The sequence below is a fragment of the Candoia aspera genome, chromosome 2, assembly GCF_035149785.1.
Source record: "Candoia aspera isolate rCanAsp1 chromosome 2, rCanAsp1.hap2, whole genome shotgun sequence".
Taxonomy (NCBI): domain Eukaryota; kingdom Metazoa; phylum Chordata; class Lepidosauria; order Squamata; family Boidae; genus Candoia; species Candoia aspera.
In genome coordinates, this window is record NC_086154.1 from 66330285 (window position 1) to 66347302 (window position 17018).

Genomic DNA, 17018 nt, shown 5'->3' on the forward strand with positions numbered 1-17018 from the left:
GTTAAGCAAGGACTATCTGTAAAGGATTACAGCGTTGGCAATTTTACTTTCAATAGCTGTGCTAATGATCCCTAGCATGGAACTTGCTTTTTTTCACAGCTGCTGCACAATAGGTTAACATCTTCAGTGACTTATTCAGAATGCCTCCAAGATCTTTTTCCTTAGTGTATTTGTGAAATTAGGAATTCCTGCCCCCCAATGTTTGTTTTTAAAGAGAACCACATTTGCTATTTTGTTGACCATTCACCCAATTTAAAGAGATCCTCAAGCTCCTCACAAATCACGTTTCAGGTTTTTCATCCTGAATAATTCAGTAATATCTGCAAACTTGGCAGCTCACTGCTTGAGATCATTTATATTATAAATGTCAAGATCATTATGAACAAGTTGAAAAGCATGGGTCCCAATACAGATCCTTAAGATACTTCACAATTTACTTTCCTCCACTGACCATTTATTCTTACTCTTTGCTTTTGGTTATGAACCAATTAGCAGTCCACAAAAGGACAGGCTCTTTTTGTCAGCCCTTTGAGGTAGATCAGATTAAGAAACTAATGTCATACAGACTAATACTACTTTTATTATAAGGTTATTGTAACAGAATCTTGCAAGTCTGAATGCCCTCCCTCCCTTCCTCTTTGTAAGAACTAGGGAGGGTCTTGACTGTAATGGTATGTGGGAAAGACCTTGGGAGACGGGGAGAAGAGATGCTGCCTAGGGAACAGTCAGATAAGAGAGAGCATAGCCTGCAGCTGTACAGTGGGCAGGGCAAGAGGCTCAGAAGGGACCCTCCCTAGTTTCTTGGGCTGTACAGGAGATGGTGGGTGAATTGGACTTTCAGACTTGCAAAAATCTGTTAATGCTGCTTTACAATGAAGTAGAATCAGCTTATCTGGTCATGTTTCCTGTTTGGTCTACCTTGTAAGGCTGACATGACTGAGACACTTTCTCAGGTTACATTTCTGCCCCAGGCTTAGATTTCTTTTATCTGACTGTTGTCTTCGTAGTGGTTCTTCCTCCTGTTCCTAAAGGTCGTTCCTTCCACCTATGACACTTTTATCCCTTGACTGCTAAATTTACCCAAGAGACTTTGATGTGGAATGTTATCAAGGCTTTTTGGAAAATCAAATATATAACATTAACAGGGCCACCTCCATCCACGATCCTGCTGAAACTCTTAAAAACTGTAGGAGATTGGTGAAGCAGGATTAACCTTTGTTGAATCCATATTGATTTTGCTTTAACAAGGCTTGTTCCCCTATCTGCTTAGTTATTTTTTCTTCGATTACTGCTTCTACCAGTTGTGCATGGAGGAGGCGTTAAGCTGTCCAACCTATAATTTCCAGGATCTTCCCTGGGTCCCTTTTTAAAAACTGCCAAATTGGCTATCTTTCAGCCCCCTTGCACTGGGTCAGATCTTAATGAAAAGTTGCATATTTTGGCTAGGAGGTCAGCAATCTCATCTCTGAATTCTTTAAAAACTCTTGGATAGATGCCATCAGGGCCTAGTGATTTATTACAGTGTAGTCTCCCAAGATCTCCTACATTATCTTCTCTTGTTATCTCAATTTGCTTTAGTTGTTTTGATTCCTTCCCTGAAAAAGTCAATACAGGCTCAGGTGTCTACCTCATATATTCCGAACGTCCCTTTCTTGCCTTTGTTAGCTAACAGCCAAACTGCTTTTTTGACCGCTTTTCTGCTTCAGATATATTTAAATAAGCTCTTATTGTTTCCCCTTTTTTGCTCCTCCATATGCTCCTTAAATTATAATTATTATTTGCATTCCTTATTACTACCTAACACCTTTTCTGCCACTTTCTTCATTTATGTTCCTTTCCCCCCCCCTCTTTTGTCTAACAATGGCAAGTACATTGCGGGACAGCAACAGGAGATCTCATTACCCTGTTGTGGAGCCAAGTGTGGTGTGTTGATCAAAGTGTTCAACTTGAAGAGAAAACCTGGTCCAAGTCCCATCTCAACCATGGAGCTCATTAGAGGACTTTGAGTCAGTTGCTCTTTTTCAGGCCAGCTCCCTTCAGAAGGCTGTTATTGTGACGATTAAATTAGGGAAGACCCCCATGTATGCTGTCTTTAGATTTCAGAGACAATACACAATACAATGCAATAAATGAATAGGTCTAAAAGTTACTTCCAAGTGTATACAAGAATGACGAGAATGTGGGGATTATTAGAACAAAGTAGCATTTACAGTAGAATGCCATACATTTCTGATGCACCTTTGCTAGCATTTCCCCCCCAAAGCGCATCTGATTTCTGCAGACCTACCTTAACTAACCCACACAGTATCCGCACTTTCTATAATGCAATCAAGTGCCTCATATCAAGGCACTGTGTTGTTGTTGTTACTGGAGATGGGAGAGGGTTGTGAAAGGTTATGCTGTTCTTTCTGGCTGTTTTTTTTTAAAGTCTGGTAATTGTATCTGCAGCTGTGAAGCTATGCAGGAATGCAAGTTTAAAAAGGAAAAACTACCTGGTTATTCACAGCTGGGCAGGTGAGCCCTGAAAAATAGCATCTGAAAAGCCCCCCTCCCTTGAGATTTCCCATTTGCAAATCCTCTCCTTTGATCTGAAGTCAAAGGCAAAAGTGGAGAAAATGTTGCAAAACAGGCACTGTAGCTCTACATGCACTTCTCCTGGGAAGAATTAACATACCACTAGATCAAAATGCATGGAGCTTGGTAGAGTTGAAATCACAATTTAAAAAAACATAAAAGTGAACTGATAAGAAAAAGGGAATGCTGAAGGGAAAACAGCCTCAGGAAAATGGGTTGGCAAATGCATCAAACACCATGGCAGTAAGCCAAAGGGCCAGGATGAAACACAAATATCAATTGGCCTCAAGTCTTTGACAACATAAAGAAAGAAAGAAAGAAAGAAAGAAAGAAAGAAAGAAAGAAAGAAAGAAAGAAAGGCTTTATTTTATGTTACTCTAAAGCATATATAGAAAACAGATTAGTGATTCATATATCCTCTCTATAAAAAATCTCAGTCAAAAAACTCATCAAAGAAATCTCCATGTGGAAATATAATATGCTTCTCCTTCAGAGGAGACTAAAAGGACATACACAGGAGATGCAAGATACTCTTTTCCTCTGAGGAGGTGTAGGGTGAGTTACGCCTCAGGATGCTAAATTCTGCACTGAAGATTCTTGACTTGCATGCTGGCACAGAATGTACCCAGTCCTCCACAGTGGTAAACTGTATGTGGCAAATTGCTGATAAGACTCTATGGATAAAACAATAGTTTTGGGAAAAGAAAGGCAATCAGTGGCAACCTGAGCCAAGATTTTCTGCTTTCAAGATTTACTGCTTACCAATTCTTGCTTTCCCAGAAGTGCCATTCATACATTTATGGTGGCCATCAACTGTTGCTTTAACATTTCCCTGAGTGATTGTATGGCTCTGAGAGAGGAAACCTAAGTGGTGAGAACTGGGGCTCCACTCTAAAAACTAGAATATTAGGCTCAACTACCAGTTCAACTCTCAATTAGGGCTCTGGGGAGGATTCTTCCAGCAGTTACATTTCAGGCTTAGCAGCTGATGCATCAGAGGCACTGGGAGTGATGTGTGGTTGTGGAAGTGGGAGCAGAACCATAAGTGGCTAACAGAGATGCTTGAGAGTGATATCACACCTAGAGCCAAGCCTGAAGTGTGTTTGGAGAAGGCAAGGTTCCTGTCAATGCCTGTGGAGCCCATTAGTCATGGCTGCCTGTCTTTGGGAGTTTGGAGGCTTTGTGGCAGCTGAAGGGCAAATGGATTTGAAAAGTCATGGGCCAGCAGGGTCTCTTCTTGAACACTATATTTATCTGCAAAACTGGCAGACAAACCACATGTTCTGAGCATTAGTAAAGCAGGACTGGTGACCCTTGCATGGCATAATGAAAAGTTAAATGATGTACTGGACTACAACCACCATAATTCCTGCTCAATGATCTTACTGAGAATTCAGAGCTTGTAGTCCAACCCATCTGGTGAAGGCACCAGAATGAGAAGCACTAATGTACTTTCTCATGAAGTACTTGAAAATATTTTTATTTCACAGACCCTGTAGACAAAAGGCCTCTACTTGAAATGTTTTAGATAGCACTAAAAATGCTTTGGAAAGTCTTCAGATAACCATAAGTCACAAGAATGATGAGGCCTACGATTCAGGGCTGTGGTAAAGCACTCTTTTTCAGCAGTGGCCTTGGAAGTTAAATAACCATAAAGTGGATTGTGTGCTAGAGTGGTCTCACATGTGAGCAAAAAAGAAACAATAAAGACCACCCCAAAATATTGTAGGTTTTGCTTTTTATAGTGAGATAAGCCTTCCCCAAACTGGTGCCTTCCAGCATCAACGTGACTATGAATTTGGCAATTGCAACCCCAACACATCTGCCTGGTAGAAAAGGTTGATATAATTAGTTTAATTTAAACTGAAACACCAACTTTTCCACCACAGTGGGAAGACTGTGACCAGATAGCCTGTGTGCCACCTCCTTTCCGTGTTCAGATGCTGTGTTTTAATGGCTAACTTCAAAGCTCCTGCTCTTTCAGGTTTTTAAAAACATTCAAACATGGCTTGGGTGAGATTTTCCTTCATTCTGAGGACCATCCTCTGACAGCTGTTCAAACAGAAGACTTTCCTCTATCAAGCAGGACATGTGGTCATCCTAACATACTATGCTCCATACCACTTTTTGAAGTGTTGTCCAAACCAACAAAAATATTAATGGAAAGAGTTGTACATAAGTTAAGATGTCGGCATACAAATATATGCTTGCTGCTTAGAGGATACTAATTCAATTTCAGTGCTCTTTTGACATGTGTGAATTTAGAAGAACATTTATTTATTTGAAAGATTTGTATGGCCGCCCATCTTAAACACAACTTCTAAAAATATGTCTTTTAAACTAAGCTTTTTAAAAAAAATTAAATTCTAGCCTAAATATAAATACAATTCATTGACAATCTGATCCTATGCATGTATACTTAGAAGTCGTTACCCTGGATTTATTGAAAAGTGCGTCTAAGAGTACCCAGGGCTGCAGCCTAGGAACTACAATACTTCTGGATCCTAACCTCTTGTTTGTACTAGTCAGAAGCAGAATGGAAAATCCTGAGAGGCAGAACACTCAGTATACCCACCGAGGTATGCTTGCAAAGAATAGTCAATATGGATGTAAAGTATCTAGATGTATTTTCCTCTTCTAAGGATCATAGGTCAAGGGAGCAACCATAGCTCAGTGGTAGGACATAAGCTTTGTAAATAAAAGATCCTATCTTCTGATTCTAGCAGGTAATTGGAAAGATCTTTGCACTGAAGATTGTACAGCACAGAAAAGAAACTTCTGGCCTTTCAGATGTGGTTAAACTATAATTTCCAGTAGTCCCAGCCAGCATGGCCAATGATGAGGGATGCTGAGAGTTGTTGTTTAGCAACAACTGAAGCACCAAAGATCCTCCATCATTAGTACTGCTGCCCAGGAGATACATAGAGGGGTTGAAAGAAATCAGTAATTGTGAGATTGAATCTATCCTTTTGTGTGTGTGTGTGTGTGTGAGAGAGTTTGAAGCACATACAAAAGGGGCAGGGCATCAGCAATGCAGTCACAACTGTTATCTTGACACTTTGGGCCACCCCGTGGATGCCACTGATTGATACACATCACAACAGTGGGCTAAACGAAAAGTTTGACTTAAGGCAGATTTCTCTTCACTCCTTTTTTTACTTTTCCAAATACTTTGAACACTCCTAAAATATGCTAATAAATAAGCATCAGCCAGCAAGGCAAAAGCCAGCAAGGTCACTCAGTGGGCAGCCACCCTGCCCCTGTTAAGTCTGGATTAATTATACCTAAGTTTTCTTCACGTTTGTGTGATCTATTATTAAAAACTTCCATTGCTAGGAAATCCACAGTCCTTGTTGCTAAGTTATTGTTCTGATGAATTGCTCATATGGTGGGAATATTAATATGGACTCAGTTCTAAAATGTTCCTTTCTTGCTGTTCCCCATTCTGTATTTTACTTAAAAAAACAGGAAGTGTAAAGTAACAATCACCCCTGGAAAATTACTTAGTGAAATAAGACTTTTAGAGTCCCTGAAGACAATACACAGATGGAGTGGGAGCTGTTGCAAAACATGACAGTGGAGGAATTATATCTGGGCAGCCGTAAAACCTCATGGCAAGCTGTGCAGGGATCGCACATGAGGAGTGTGTTGGATACCGGCCTCATTTAGAACATTTGTAAAAGGGTGCTGCTGGCACCAGAGGAAGCCGAGAGCAGAATCAAGTCAAGCCGGCCTGATTAAATATTAAACTGGCGAAGCACAATCATTTGTCTCTGTTCTTAAATTTTTTAAACTCTATTCATTTTGTTACAGTTTCAAGCAGACAGACACTGTGTAGAAGCAGGGTATCTCTTCGGTGCAGCTGCCTGGGAATGTCATTCTAAGGGGAGCAAAGAAGCAGCTCAACCCAGTAGCTCCAAAACAAAAAATAAAGCCCCTTCTCTCTGAAGCATTTTAACCTAGGGGGAAACGTCAACATGACTCGGCCTCTGTGCTCTTCTCAAACAGAGTTTACAGTAATTTAAAATGAACAAACAACAAATTGGGGCTCCCAATTTGCTACATGGATACTGTAGGCAACTTACCTCAAACTGGTGCCCTCCAGGTGCATTGAACCAGAAACCCCAGGAATCAATGACCCAGACCACCTGGGAATTGCCCAGGACAGCTGGCAATTTGGGGTGCTGTGGTCACAATATTCACAGATACCAGGTTAGTGAAAGCTGCCCTAACATTTCCCTGGCTAGATGCTCTGTGTTCCCACCATCATGCCCTGCTTATTGGTCTCAGCTTTAGCACTGTGAGTGAATCAAACTGAAGTGACCTTCTGTTCTCAGCCAGGCACAAAGAACAGGATTTTCATTTCAAGAAACTTTTAGCAGAAGGCCAGATGCAAATGAAGATGGGGCTGGCTCTTTCCCCTTGAATTGTGGTGTAGAACAGATGATTTCAGTCTGTCTTGCAAAAGTATCCCAACTAAAATCCTTCTTCTCTTCTGCTTTAAAGGTACAGGAGCCTTCTCTTTTGCATCAGTCCATCTTCTCTGCTTTTTGCTATAATAAATATGCAAATGTGGCTACTAACTCAAATGCATCCATAAACTGCAATTTTAAATAACCACTTCTGTTAACCTGACTTCACATTTTGCTTCCCCCATTTTTTTTGTCTCCTCACCCCTGCAATACAGTACATTTATTTAATCTGTAAATCTTTTAGGGCTGGGATCTATACTTTGTGCTTATGTTACTTTGCTAACCACTGCTTTATACATTAATTATATAAACCAATAAGTGTTGTTTCTCGTTTATAGCACACCGTCCACTGGTCTTCCACCGAGGCTATGCTTTTACTCTGAAGAAAATATATTTTCCCAGCACTCAAGCCATAACATTTTATCCCTGGGAAAAATGAGTTTCTTCTTGTAGATACCATATGTCCTTTTCTCTTACAATTGCTATATGGTGTGTGGTGAGAAATACTGCTGGCAACACGGCTAGTAGTAAGCTGCACAACCCTATCTATATCCTCTCCATTGTTATAATTTTTAAAATTCAAATGAAAGGTTGAAAAAGATAAAGATAGCCCACCTTCCCCATACCTTCCCAAGAGATTGGAAACTTGTTCAAGGTGAACAGCTGCCATTAGGCAACAGAGGATGGATGGAAATTTTCCTTTTGTTCATTTAGCCTAATTCAACAGTCTGTACAGTGAAAATATAAAACTGGTTGTTACTGTGGCAACTTACAGCACATTCCTTTGCATGCTTGCTCAAAAGTATAGCAAGTCCATTAAATTAAATGAAGCTTGCTTACAGATTAATGTGCATAGGATATCTCAGCCTAAAATACCCAAAGCTTCCTCCTGGGAGTATAAGCCCCACTCAGCAAAGTGGCATAGTATTTTTTAAAAATATTTTTTATTGAAGAAGTTTTTCAACAGAATCAAAAAGAGCACAAATTTTAAATTACAGAAGAATAAAGAAAAGTAATAAGAAAGTAAAAAAGAAATACAGAAAAAGAAAAAGAAAAGAAAGATTCTAAAGTAGCGGCTTCCAATCTTCTTGACAGCCGTTATAGATACATTAATATTTTACCCTCTCTAAGGTTACATCATAATTTCCTTCTTTCCATAGTCTACCCTTTCTAATCTCCAAACCCATAAATCACAAGTTCATTTTTCTCTTTTTTAGCAAAAAGTCCATCAGGGGTGCTCAGTGGCACAGTATTAATCAATGACTGCAAACATCCAACTGGCATCCACCTCCACCCATAACTGTAATGTGTGTGCACCAGATCATGAAAGCTATTAAGAAAGCCATTGACTCCATGTGTCTGCATTTCTTCCTCTGTCCAAGGGAAAATAGAAAGTTACAGGAGGAAAGCTCCTCTTCTCCCATTTTGGGATTACACTGGCTATTGGCATACTGTCAGAACCGCCCAGTGGTCCACTCTGTCTCTCTCTCAATCTACAACAGAACTTCAATTTTTCTTTTACAAATAAAAAAGAAATCATGCATGCTTTTACAGCTACACATGGCTGCATGGGGACAGAGCTTTACCCCAACGGTAACACATTCTGCTCATGCCGCATGCAGATGGGCACAGCATTATGCGGAGAATGCTGCAGAAAGAGCTGTAATGTGCTCCAGGCATGTAAGGATACCAACCATTATATGAGTGCTTGCATTATGAGATGCATATATCATCACTAGCTCACTGAGAAGCCTAAAATCAGTCCTCTGAATTATTTTATCAATATCTCTAAAATGTGAAATTTGGAACAGAGAAAGGTGAACTATTTTAATGGCAATGCCATAAATAATCTGATGGCTATAGAGAGTTTCCCCACCCACATGGACTTCCCATCCAATTTACAGAACAGACCTGAACATTTAAAGGCTGCACAAGCTTCTTTCTTTCCTTCACTTGCCTTACCTTGGTAAGTTGCCAGTGAGGCCGGTGCTTCTGAAATAGCACTCAGATCACTCTACCTTGCTAAGTCACTCACACATTCTCTTGGCTCTCTTCATAAAAAACCATTATGGCATGACTCCAGATTACAGTAATAGAACCTCTGTGTATGCATCTGAATATGGAATCAGGTAGGGAGGTTGTGGCTCTGATACCTCTCAAGTTTTCCATTTGGCTGGTCACAATAACAATAACAAACAATAACAATCAATGTGAACTGATTGTTCTGAATAGGGGAGGAAAGGGAATTGGCTCCTAGATCAGTATTTCTTAAGTTACATTTTGAGGAATTTCAGTGTTTCCTGAACAAATTGAAGGTGTTCTGCCAGTTCATCCCAAGGACCAAGACAAGCTTTTTGAAATGGCTTTTTGATCCTTTCACTTCACCAGTGAAACAAGTTACCCTAAACGTGAAGAAATGTTGGCAGATCTCTTATCAGATGTCACACAGAAACCACTGAGGAGAGAATAAAAAAATTCACCAGAAGCTTTTTGGATGAAAGTTTACAGAGAATATGAGCTTTTAAATGAAATGCCACTGACAGCCCTATTCCTTGATTACATTTTTATGAAAGTAGGTTTTCAACACTTTCTATAATCAAGACAAAACAACAAAATCGGCTGAATGTTACACTCATAACAAACCTCTTTAACAAAGCTAACTCCACACACTGATGAAATTTGATGTCATCTACAAGATCATACATCCCCTAAAGCTTTACAATTGGTATATTAAATGTAATGGAAAATTAATAGCATTATTAAGCATGTTTTATTTCATTTTTTCCTTTTTAAAAATTAAATAGTCATAGGTATTTCTTATGTTTATAGATCTCCTCCCTAGCATCAGAGCATCATGGCCAATTTCAGCTCATCCTCTTTGATAGTAGAATAACCTGCCAAGGATGGTGAGAAGATTTCCCCAGACTGGTGCCCTCAACTTCCAAGCTAGCTTGAACCATAAGTGCTATTCAAGACAAGTGGAGGTCACCAAGTTGGAGAAGGGTGGGCTGTTATTACCATTATCATGACAAAACTTGTGTTAGGGCATTGCAACATTGATTACTAAAAAGTATACCATACCATGCTTGCTATCCAATGACTGGGAAATACCCCTAAAGAAACTAAAATGGAATGCTACTTGCCCATTCTGGTTTCCCTTAAGATGTTCTTTAATCTTATGGCTCTGCCAAATAGAACTGAGTTTCAAGTCTCATGACCATGCATTATTAAATATGCAGACAACAATCCCCCCTGGTTTAGCTTTGCTTTGCAACAGTCTGAAGTCTCCAAATTTCTCCCCTCCTAAAATCGACACTCTAGATCATTGTCCGCAACAGTGATAGTAGCTTTTCTTCCAAGATTTAAGACTTATATTTAACTTGATTCCATTCCTTGCAAAGATGCCTAACTACCATTTTCTACTAAATATCTGTAATGCATACAATCTTAAATGTTACCATTAGGGCAATAACTCCTTTTGGCCTATTTTCATTAGATGGCATTGATAAACTTTATATTCCTATTGCTGTATATAAATGCACCTTGGCTAGGAGTCCAGCCTACTAATATTTATGGCGATGCACAATGCATTGCATAGGAGATAAGTAAAAGAAGCTGTGTGAAGAATAGAGTACTAACTCCCCTTTAGTTCTCTCTCCTTATCAGACAAAAGAAGCATTCAGGAGGTCCCCGACGAAAGAAAGTTCTTTGCCCTGAAGCAAAAAATTAAGGGATGCTTCAAAAGTGACAAAGTGGGCTGGTAACAAGCTTTGAGGAAACTAACCATACTTTTCTCAAAGGATAAGGTACCGGAATGTTAAAAAGCATCCTGTTCATTTCTCTGCTTTTCATGTATTTCTGACTTTATGCAAGAGTAATGCACATGCTTTGTATGTAGACAGTCTCACATATCCATATCAAAGATGGATGTGCCAAAGCCCTGCCAATGCCAAGGAGGCATGTAACTCCACAGCAGAAATATAATCCATTTCCATATACAGATCAACTCAGTTTTGTGGGATGAAATTAATTCATTTCAGTATAGTTGGTTATTTGCATCATTTGTTCTGCTTTGCTAATTACAGAGAAAGGCAAGAAGTGTGCAAAGCACTGAACAATTCTGCTTAATGATCAGATTACTCTAGTCATTAATTAGTCATAGACTACTAGATAACTCTCTTATACTAACTCATAGCATTAGTCTAATTCACTGCTGCAGCTTAATGTACTTCCTTAAAATATTCCCTTCTGCTTCCAGCCATTCTCTACAGTTGGATTTTCCAAGACTGGGAAAACACCAATCTAGGCAAACTCTAAAAATTGGCAGGATGAAGGCCTGGACCAAGGTGGGAGGAGCTCAGGATCCAGATGCTACATGTCTGTGAAAAAATAACCAGGGAAGGCAGGTTGGTGGAAAATCAGTGTGGGTCCTCCATCCAGATCAGGGCCAAAAATGGGTGCTTTCCTTCAGGGTAACACTGTGGTGTATTTAATTGTCAGTTCTCTGGAGAGAAAGAAAGTTTGTCTCTTTGTTAGCCTTAAGCAGCAAAACTTTATTAGGTTCCATGTTTGAAACAAGAGGTATGCATGAATGCAGAAGCTACAAACTAAATGCAGTTTTATGTTGCATCAACAGAAATATAGCATCCATATCCTGAGAAATAGTAGCATCACTCTATTCCACCTTGGTCATATCCCACCTGGAGGGTGGTCACAACAGTTTTAGAAGACATTCATAAAACAGAACTTGTCCAGAGGTAACATGTCTTTATCTCTAAACAGAGACTAGATGGTCACTTCTTTGGGCATTGTAGAAGTAGAATTCCCACATCAGCAACAGTTGGACTTCATTATCTCTGAGGTGCTTTCCAACTCTATGACTTTATAATTTGGTCCTATATATCATTTTAACTCTTGATTGGAGTTGCTAAGTTATCTATGTGCAACAGGCAGCCTACTCTGAAGCAGTAATTAAGCATGAATAATATAGGTGTAACTGTAGGTCATTCATAGTAATGTACAACGAGGTGAAGTAATACGTACACAAACAGGGTATATGCATTGGATTTGATTATACCTGGGCTTCTTTAGACATCTCCTATAGCTTCTCCAAAGGGATCAGAGTTGAATCTGAACATTTCATGCACAATAAAGTACTCTACCATGCTACAGGAAGTAAAGACTGTGCCAGCAAAAATGCTATTTTAAGTTTTTGCTTTCAGTAAAACAAAACATTGTGCAAACTGGGAAGAAGTGGAATGACTGACAGCTCCAGCAACCATCAAGAATTGTTCATTGGGAGTTATCCAATCACAGTACTTTGGGAGAGAGATGTTAAATCTTACATAAGTGAATATGATAATATTTGTCAACTAATTCAGTCCAAAACAAACACAAAAGTTGTTGGTACTTTCTGTCTTTTAAAAAAACAAGTTAACAAAACAAAAACAAAATGTCATGCAAAGGAGTCAAACTCAAACTGCCCAGCTAATTGGCAGCACTAGCAGCTCTTGGCTGATCTTGAAAAGCTAAGTAGGGTCAGACCTCGTTAGTACTTGGATTGAAGACCACCAGTAAATCCCAGGGCTTCAGAATAGATGGGAACATTTTAAAAAATCTTCCATCCTGTGTCCACATAGACATCAGAAATCAAGCTGACCCAAAAGGAACTTGACTTTGAACTATTTCTCTAAATCCAGGCAGACTTTTCTCTCTCAGTCTGCAAATTTCATTCCATCCTATTAAAAAAAAAAATTGACAGACATTCTTATGTTAGTCAGTGTGAGTTATAAGGTTTTGGCTTCTGAAATTTCACTCTGGGTTCAGGTCTGATGTCAAATCAGATAGCCTGCTTAAATCAGTCAGAAGCTCTTTCAAATCACCAGAGTGGGCCCACACCAAATTTTGACCCAAGCATTTATCCTCTCCTTATTTTCAAGTCCCCTATTTTACATCTCCATTTCTATATCTAATTAAAGGATACATATACTAGGCAACTCTCATATTTGGATGCTCCAGTAACTGGATCCAAGGGAGTTTACTTGGTGCTTAATATTGTTTTTTATTGCTTCAAATATTCCATCAGGACAAAGACATGGAATAAGCAAAGGATACAAAAACTTGTCTTGAAGACAGCATTTAGTCTCAAAACATCCTAGAGTCAGGCTAGCAATCTGTACCTTTCTCCATGCAAATTCAACAAGTAGCTAGGAAAACCACTTTTCCTCTCATTGCCAAAACCCTAATTGCAAGAAAATCAAGAAGAGCGATTTATAATATAGTTGCTAAAGTCAACCTGTGAAGGCTAGATTCAAATCCCCACTCAACCACAGCATTTATTAGCTGATGCCAGGATCTCTCAGCCCAACACATCCCAACTGATCATTGCTGTGTTGATAAAATTAGAGGTCATCTCCCATGCAAACCACCTTGAGCTCTCAGAAAAAAAAGGCAGGATATAAATACAATGAATGGATAAACAAATAAGCAGGAACTTGGGAGCAGAATGGAAATGTACCTACCTTTTTGTACTGTCAAGGCAGTGCTCCTTCAGGCAACTAATGCATTAGTTCCTCAGTCAGGCAGTGCATGTCAAGGCAGGGCATACCCTGGAAATCCAGACAGATGAAGAGGACAAGATCAGGACAGCCTGAACCTGCATTCATGTCCTTCCTTGTGGCGTCACTGTTATTCTTCCCAGCAATCATGCAGCGTTCCTAAGATGACCCCATTATCTTTATTATAGCAGCAGGAAGAACCTGCAGCTATAACCACTGTGGCAACTCCTACTGTGAGCAAAGAGCCATAAGGTATGGAAGAGAAAAATGTACATCGCACATGCTTAGCAATGGGTCTCTTGGGACAGTTCTCACTCATCTTCAAAGATTCTGCCCCCTCCAGCATATCTGTTTCACCTATCTGTTCAAGGACAGCTCCAACCTTTCTTGGGAGTAGCAGTACCATGTGCTGTTTTTCTATGAATTATCTGGCTGCCAAGGTTTCATCACTCTTGTATCAATGTGTGAATCCTGACAAGTTCTCCAAAGTAATAGATTTTGTGTGCTGTTTGCTGTGATGTTCCCTCCAGCCCTGCAAACAAAAATCCACATGTCTGGGTAACAATGAACATCAACAGGGAGGAATCAAAAAGTATGGTAGAGAAATTAGTGCAGTTTCATCACCTGCGAACAGGCCAGCCCTATAGGTAGGTGTATTAAACCCCTGTGTCTCTTTCTCATCATGGCCTATTTATTTAGGTAGTTCCATAATCTTCCTTAGATTGCTCCAGCTGAGTTTTAAGTAGAGGCATTTAAAAAAATCTGAGCTGGACATTGTAATGGAAATGCTGTATATATCAGAAGGTTTGAGCTGACATCTGGTTTACCACCCCATAGTGGATACATTGTTGTGTTTTTAGTGTTTTCATAATTGGGAGATTGGATCAGCACATCTGGTTCACACACTGTACAGAAATTCTTGGCTTCAGTTCCTGGCATCTCTAGTTAAAAGGATTAGGTAGTGATTGATGAGAAAAGGGCAGAATTAGATTTCTAAGAGCTGCTGGTAGTTGGAACAGATAACAGTGGGCTAAATAGACAGCTGATTACTAATCTGTACTAAGGCACTTTCCTATGCTATAAGAACTAGTGATACATTTTAAAAGGAAAAGTGTAACCTTAAGGATGTCAAGCATACATATTAACTAGATACTGTATTAGGCAAAAAGATCCAGCTTTGCAATGTCAACACCATCATGCACATTTCTAGGAAATATTCTTCCCTTTCTGCTAATACAGGAGTGTGTATTATATTTTGTGAAACATTTTATTAGATACGGTATTCTAATCTTACGACTTCTTCTTTCAACTGGGAGATATGCCTAAAGTCAAAGAACCTCTGTACTTTTAAGTGCAGCTTGGAAAAGGCACTCTAGAAAAGCAATAAAACTTGAAGCAATCACATCCAGCATATCCAGGACATATATGGTTTGAAATAAAATTTAAATGTTTCATGTTTACTTTTTTTGAGCAAAAAAAATTATTTTTCAGCAGAAAAAAAATATGTTTGGAAGTTTTCAAGTAAGTGCTATCTTTTGGATACACAAGAGGCTGCACAGATAAATCGTAAAAACAAGAATTTATTTGATATGAACTTAATTTGTTTTTCCCTCTCTTTCTGCTCTAAAACAGATACAGGTTTATATGGACTGCACCAACCCTGTAGTAGTCAACCATTTCATTATTCAAATGTGTACTCTTCTAAAATACAAACGTTAAAATGTGGCATCAATACTTTTTCATCTAAATGAGTATGTGTCTTCTTAACTTGAAAGGATTTTTTAAAGTTGAAAATTACACTGAGTAGTAGCATTGGGGGAGCTGGGGGTGTTGACGACCAACAGGAAGCTCTGGTGTGGGCTGGTCCATGAAGTCACGAAGAGTCGGAAGCGACTGAACGAATAAACAACAAAGTAGCATTGTGATGCCATAGGTGTCAGAACTTTACCCAGGATACAACAACAAATCTCTCTCTAGAAACTCGACCAGCACTCAGGAACTACCAGCAGTACACTTTAGATTCTTTAACATCTGGATGCTTTAGATTCTTTCTTTCTTTCTTGTTTCAAATTATAAGCCACCCAGAGTCATTCTGGAGTCAGATGGTTTCCAAGTCTAACAAAACCAGCCTATGTTACAGTCTATTAATACTTATTTAAGACATCCTATAATTAACTATTTAAATACAATAAATGATAATATCTGAGGTTTGGATGCATTCGATTATTTAAAAATGTTTACGATTAGTTATTCACCAGGTTTTGACGAATCTTTAAAGCTGCTGTGCAGAATCTAGCTACCTGTGCTGTGACTGCAGACCACTCATCTTTAAGCAGAAACTGAAGATATTCGATGTCGGAGTGGCCAGGGTACCTAATAGTCATTGGGAAGATAAATTTTGTTTGAATGTCTCTATAGGATGAGCATCAAAGAAGGACATGTTCAGTGGTTTCTACCTCTCCGGAATCACAGGGACAGAGCCTTTCAGCCAATTTTTTATATTTGCCCTCTAGGACAGCTGAGGGGAGCACATGACATTGTGGAAGCGAAAAAGCTTTCTGATGATTCACTGCCTCTAGCTGGCTAAGATATCTAGCAGGGGTGATAGTATATCTAATAAAGTCTGGAGCCAGGAACAATGGAGCTTTCTCTAAGTCCACTTGCCTCTCCATGTCCTCTACCCTTTGTCTCAGGTTTTCTTTCGCCTTGTCGTAGTCCAACTCACGTATCGCAGATGAAGAAAAACCTAATTTTGCAAGGTTGGACTCAATAGCCTTAATCCATCAAGAGGAGAAATTATCTTGGAGAATTAATGGTGCAAGGCCTTGAGGAAAAAAATTAAGTTTTAGCCAAAGATTTAAGGAAGCTATACAGATTCTTGATTCAACTTTTGTCAATCCTGTCTCCAGGCGTAGACATACGTTTGAGACACAACAAGGCATCTGGAGAATTGCTCTAATGAATTTAGATTGAGTTCTTCCAAAGGTGTAAAACAAGAGGCTGAGGGTCCAAGCTGGGTCCCATAAAGAAGCTGTGCTAGTGACTTGGCCTGAAAAAGCTTAATTGCGGCAGGAACATAGTATCCTCCTTTAGAGCGGAAGAATTTGAGGATGGCATTAGCTGATCTTTGACCAGAGGCAGCTGCATATTCACAATGCGCTTTCACTGAGCCAGTGGCATGTATGACCACACCTAGATACTTAAAGGTGGTCACTTGTTCTATGTTGTGTTCATTGAGATACCATATGCAAAGTCTTGGCCTTTTAGCAAAGGCCACGATCCTTGTTTTCTGATAATTTATTTCCAGTTTATCTTAATTACAGTACTGGAGCAAGGCTTGCAAGGCTCCTTTAAGACCTGTATTGTGATTCACACTAAGGCTGTTCTTTCTCCTTGAAACGCACTTCAAAAATAT

At 39.4% G+C, this 17018-nt stretch overlaps 1 protein-coding gene across 1 annotated transcript in view; it reads right to left on the minus strand.

Moving 5' to 3' along the window:
* Positions 1-13639, minus strand: part of CPLX2 (complexin 2) — a 134221-nt gene extending 120582 nt beyond the window's left edge. The window contains exon 1 of the mRNA XM_063292116.1: positions 13564-13639. The gene's annotated coding sequence lies outside the window, so the exon portion shown is untranslated. The remainder of the gene's footprint in view (positions 1-13563) is intronic.
* Positions 13640-17018: the final 3379 nt, after the last annotated feature.